Raw genomic sequence first — 6,000 nt, 5'->3', positions numbered from 1 at the left:
CGATCGAAACCCCGCAAGGCTTAGCATCAACTTCCGCATCTCTCCGGTGAGCGACAGTTATTAAATCTCACATTTTAAGAAATCATAAGTTGTTTTCAACTCAAAACAATAAAAATATTATTTTCTAGCTCACTGGGGCATTTTCGTCATTTTTTTTTTGAAATTTCGAAATCCGAAAAAATGTAATATGTAAGTGGAAACACATATTTCATGATTTAAATTAAATTTTGAAGTCTAAAACATTCGTTTAAAGTAAAATTATAGCTATTTGAATATAATAAAAATATTAAATAAAATATTCTATTTTCTTAAAACACAATATTTTCAAAGTCTTCCTAAAATAACTTTTGTAGCGTAAGAGTAAAATAAATTTATTCATATAGTAATAAAGATAATTAAAGTATGAAATTTCGTTTACAGTGACACGTGGGCCCCCAACTAACCAAGAAGGTGTAGAGCTACGAACCCTTACTTCCTATGATGCAACTCCGAGATTAATTTTCGTCTTAATCAACTATCAACAAACTGTCCTGAGCCTGAAAAATGGATAGGAAGAGGGGTGAGATTAAATAATCCCAGTGAGTAAACAATTACCATCAAAAGCATCTAAAGCCGAGTAGATGGAGACAATATAAAAACGTTATATCTCAATAATGTTCATAACACAAAATTCGTTTCAATCTATACCAAATAATTTCTTTTCATCAAAATTTCCCCGACTTATGAATTTTTTTAAACTTGGCCCCTGCCAATATCATTCTCGCGAGTACCTTCGTCAAGGTATCCCACTGAGACCGCCAAGGCTGTTCAATGACCCATACCCATAAACATGTTTTCACATCTGACACACAGCCGTTCCTTGGCATTGGTTGAGTCTCACTCTCACGTGGTGGCCCGAACGTGAGGTGCACTCAAATCATACCTCAGGAGATACTTCACCCAACATCTCCCCCCCGGAGGTAAGTCTATAATTGAGTTACCGTGCCCCTCTCATAGGCAGTCCACGGAAACCCTCACCACTGCAGTGACCGTTTAATATACCACCAGACCCATAAAAATTCCAGTAGCATAATATGACGAATAAAATGTAATCCAGTCTACCGAGACCAATCCAAAATTGTTCATATATTTCATGCCAACCCTAAAAATTTAGCCATCATGCTACCATAGTGTCATAAGCCCCAATTTCAATAACATATAAAATCATAAATTTCAACACAGTCTCCATATACTCAATTTTCCCAAAACAATATTTGATTTCAAAACCAGTATAAATCTCATTTTTATTAAAAAACATTTTAATTGGAAAACATAATATTTTATAATTTAAATTCACCATTCAATAAAAGCATCAAACAAGTATAATTACTCTAGATATTTAAGACGATAAATTGTCCACTCACAGTTCTAGGAGTCGATGTACTCCTAATCCCAGTCTTCAAGCACAATTTTGATACTTTTACCAGTGTAATTTGCTCACCACCTATCCACAATGTACAATACATAATTCACCACATCAATGCTTGACCATTATAAAATCAATTCAGGCTCGGTATATATGCATGATATGACATGCAACTTATCCGACTACCGCTTAAATGCGGTGCTGACCTAATTCGGCCTATTACCCAATTAAATTACTAACGCGTCCAATTTAATCTCAAATTAATTTTTTTCAGTTTCTATACCTCAATTGCACCCAAATTGACTTAATGTCCCTCGGTGTGGTGCAAATTATCAGTTATGATAGCAAATTACGAAAATACCCCTAATGGGTAAAAATTCATATTTTTGCTCCAAAAATTTCCATTATTTTTCTAGACTCATAATTCATCATTATTCATCATAATTCCTCAAATAAACATCAAGATCATCAGCCAATATTCCCCTAAAAAATTCAGCCAATAATGGTAATGGAGGAAAATAAATTCTTTTCTTGTTGTTTTGTTCCTAAATATGCTAAACTAACTTAAAACACTAACATAACTTAAAATCAAATTAATCTAACAAGTTTCTCTCTCCTAACCCATTTTTCCAGAATTGAATTCATCCTCAAATCACATGATTCAACCATGGAAAATGATGGAAAATGCATGGGAAAGGTAAAACACAAGTCAAAATCAAGAAATTTTACCTTTGGTCACTTGTTTCCTTGAATTTTCACCAATTTTTCCTTGAATTTCTCCCCCTAGGTTTTTGTTTTTCTTTTCCCCTTTGTTTTCTTGCTATGGCCGGCCATAATGAAGAGAAAATGGTGGTGTGGGCTGATTTTTATAGTTAAATAATATAATAATCTAAACTTGCCACATGTCACTACATTATTGGTCCATTTTTTAAATTCTTATCTTTTAAGCTTTAAATCTCCACCACACATTATTCCTTAAAATATCCATAACTTAGATAAAATTCTCAAACTTATCCAAAGTCTTGGTGAAGTAATTTTTGATATTTACACTTTTGCCTCCGTAAAAATCAAAAATTACATTTTTACCCCAAAAACTGAAAAATTGCCCATAGACATATTTTTTATCCCTTATACTCATATCATTCCCCAATTTGTCAAATGTGATCTAAATTCTCTCAAAATCTCAAATTTTGTCCGCAGATGGAATAATTACAATTTTACCCCTATATAGTGAAAATTTCAATTTGACTCCGAATTGATCCTCGAACTCCTAATTACCATTTTGAGTCATCCCTGAACTGTGAAACTCTTAATTTCACCTTAAAATTCCTATTTGAACTAGTTCGAGGCTTAATCGACTTAATGATACCATTAGGGGCAATATCGTCTTTTAACGATTTCTCGAACTTCCTAAATATACAAACATTCTATCGAGCATGTGAATGATATTATAATTATTTTACAAAGCAGGGTTTGACACATTCGAAGATTTAGAGCATTTCAAAGATCAAGAAGAGTAGAAGATTTCTGAAGTGAAGATCAAGGGAGAGCGAAGTTCGTGATCAAGATCAAGCAGTAGTGAAGTTCGTGATCAAGTGGTAGCGAAGTTCATAATCAAGATATCAAGCGAAGTTCGTGATCAAGATCAAGTCATCAAGATCCTTGAAGCGAAAATATCAATTATTCGTGATCAAGATTAAGTTGTTAAGACCCTTGAAGTGAAGATATCAAGTGTTCGTGATCAAAGATCAAGTCGTAACAGCCCTTGAAGCGAATATATCAAGTTTAGTTCATGATCAAGACTAAGTCCAAGTTTGTGACTTTTGAAGACGAAATGAAGAAATTAATCAGAGGAATTATCAGAGATTATAACTCACATCATAATTTTCAAGTTAAGAAATTTTGACTAGAAATTTGTGTGTACAAATTTCTGGCACGCCCAGTGGGACAATATTTGCCTCTCATCTTTTTTCTTCAAACACATCTCCAAATATCTCCAAGTTGGCTCATAAGAAGAATCTTGCCAACAAGCCCTCTGCCAAGCCTCCTCGATCTAATCTTGTAGTTTTTCCTACTTGATCATTAAGTACGGATGTTCTAACACATCCATATGGTACTTGGAGAAAGATGGAAGCTTTTATTAAATTTTATGAGCAGACTTTCCTAGTCCTCAACTAAAATCCTTTATATGATGCTTCTTCCCCAAGTTCTGAAGAAGTTTCTACTATGCAACTTGTTTCCTCTAAAGGATCAAGTATCAATCAACTCAAGGAATATGATGGGTATTCCAGCAATAGCTCTATTTTATCATTCCCTCGCCAAAGTTCTTCATCAAAAGTAGATTTTGGAATGATGGTTGTCATGACAACTGGAACAACATCTCTAGAAGAATAAGTTGTGCTTCTTGCGAAAACTGTAGAATCTCTGACAACAAGCATCATAGAAAAAGATGAACAAATTGCCTCAATGATGGGAAAAATTAGTAGTGTTACTAGAAAGGCACCAATAGATCTTGGCCAAAATCAACGCCAAGATGATAAAGAGAATTTCACTACGGAAGTGGAAAATAATCTCTAACAAAAATCTAACGAAGTGGTCACCACTAACCAATTGAAGGAATTCATCAAGGAAGCTATCAAGGAACAGGTGGAAAATGTCACTCAGCCTTCATACACTTATGCCAAGCCATACTCTCAAAGGATTGATCGCATGAGGATGCCACCAAACTACCAACCATTAAAGTTCCAATAGTTTGATGGTAAAGGAAATCCTCGTCAACATGTAGAACACTTCATAGAAACTTGCAACAACGCTAGCACTTATGGCAATCTTATGGTGAAGTAGTTCATTTGCTCTTTAAAGGGCAATGGCTTTGATTGGTACACGGACCTAGAACTTGGGATGATTGACAATTAGGAGCAACTAGAATGTGAGTTCCTTAATTGCTTCTGCAGCACTCGACATGTGGTGAGTATGATTGAACTCACAAGTTCACGCCATCTAGGAGTTGGTAGCCAGAACCCCTATCACTCATGGTGGTTGGGGGAAGGGATGGTTGGGCGTACGCCCAACCAATCCTATTTTTTCTCATTATTTTATTTTATTATTATTTATTTTATTATTTTTTTGATTTTTTTTAAATGGGTGTCTACACACGGGACTGCTTTGCATTAGGCTTCAACCTACCGATTATTGATTTGTTAAATGTTGTCATGTCTGAAATCTTCTCATTTGTTGATTATATATAAATAGAATATATTATATTATATATAAAAGTAGAATATATATAAGCACTTCGTTTAGATTTGTATAATATATAGAAATTTATATAACATGTGGATATAGGAAATCTTGTTTTACAAAATAGAATATAATACAATCAAACTTTTTTTAGTCTTGGAAAAGGTTTGCTAGAATTATTTTAATAAAATTAAAAAATTTAATCCCCACCAGAAGGTGGAGAATATCACTAAGCCTTCATACACTTATGCCAAGCCATATTCTCAAAGGATTAATCGCATGAGGATGCCACCAAACTACCAACCACTAAAGTTCCAACGGTTTGATGGTAAAGGAAATCCTTGTCAACATGTAGCACACTTCATAGAAACTTGCAACAACGCTGGCACTTATGGCGATCTTATGGTGAAGTAGTTCATTTGCTTTTTAAAGGGCAATGCCTTTGATTGGTACATGGACTTAGAACTTGGGATGATTGACAATTGGGAGCAATTAGAATGTGAGTTCCTTAATTGCTTCTACAGCACTCGACATGTGGTGAGTATGATTGAACTCACAAGTTCATGCCAATGGAAAGATGAGCTTGTGATTGATTATATCCATAAGTGGAGAAATCTCAATCTCAATTGCAAAGAGTGATCGTCTGAGTCTTTAGCTCTTGATATGTGCATCTAGGGGATGAATTGGGGATTATGCTATATTTTTCAAGGCATTAAGCCCAGAACTTTTGAGGAATTAGCTACTTGTGCTCGTGAAATGGAATTAAGCATGTCGGCAGTTGGAAATTAGGGACCTCTAGTGCAAAAACCAAGGAAAGGCAAGTAAGATGTTCGTGAAGGGGGCAAAGCTTTGGTAGATAAAGGTGAAGGAAATCAGTCTATGACGATGAATACCAAACTCATCAAGGTGACTATTAACTCAAAGAAAACCCAAGAAACGAAGCTTAGTCTCTTACAAGATAAAAAGAAAGTGTCTTTGAAAGAAAGGCAAGAGAAGAAGTATCCTTTCCCTGACTCAGATATCGTAGGAATGTTGGAAGAACTTCTAAAGGTTAAGCTTATTCAGTTGCCAGAATGAAGTGACTTGAAGAAGTTGATCGAGTAAATGACCCCAACTACTGCAAGTGCCATCACTTAATTAGTCACCCTATAAAAAAATGTTGTCTTAAAAGACAAAATCATGGGTTTTTACCAAGATGAAAAAATTGAGTTTGAAGAAGAAACGGCTACAGAAAATGTAGCATCAACGACTAGTGTGCTTTCTTCACTTAATGTGGGGAGTAAGATAAAATTTGGATCCTTCAACTATATAATGTTGGCTCCAACCACAGAGGAGACATTCAATCCTCAAGATAA

At 34.8% G+C, this 6,000-nt stretch overlaps 1 long non-coding RNA gene across 1 annotated transcript; it reads right to left on the bottom strand.

Moving 5' to 3' along the window:
• Nucleotides 1-269: 269 nt before the first annotated feature.
• On the bottom strand, nucleotides 270-2,373 carry LOC148761662 (uncharacterized). Its single transcript, XR_016027613.1, has 3 exons — nucleotides 2,135-2,373; nucleotides 1,404-1,483; nucleotides 270-536 (listed from the first exon to the last, which is right to left on the bottom strand). It is a non-coding gene; the product is annotated as an uncharacterized LOC148761662 (long non-coding RNA).
• Between the last annotated feature and the right edge of the window lie 3,627 nt (nucleotides 2,374-6,000).

The sequence above is a fragment of the Theobroma cacao genome, chromosome 7 (assembly GCF_053813885.1).
Source record: "Theobroma cacao isolate CCN51 chromosome 7, ASM5381388v1, whole genome shotgun sequence".
NCBI lineage: Eukaryota > Viridiplantae > Streptophyta > Magnoliopsida > Malvales > Malvaceae > Theobroma > Theobroma cacao.
The sequence above is the reverse complement of the archived record's forward strand: the minus strand, read 5'-3'. Positions and strand labels throughout refer to the sequence as shown.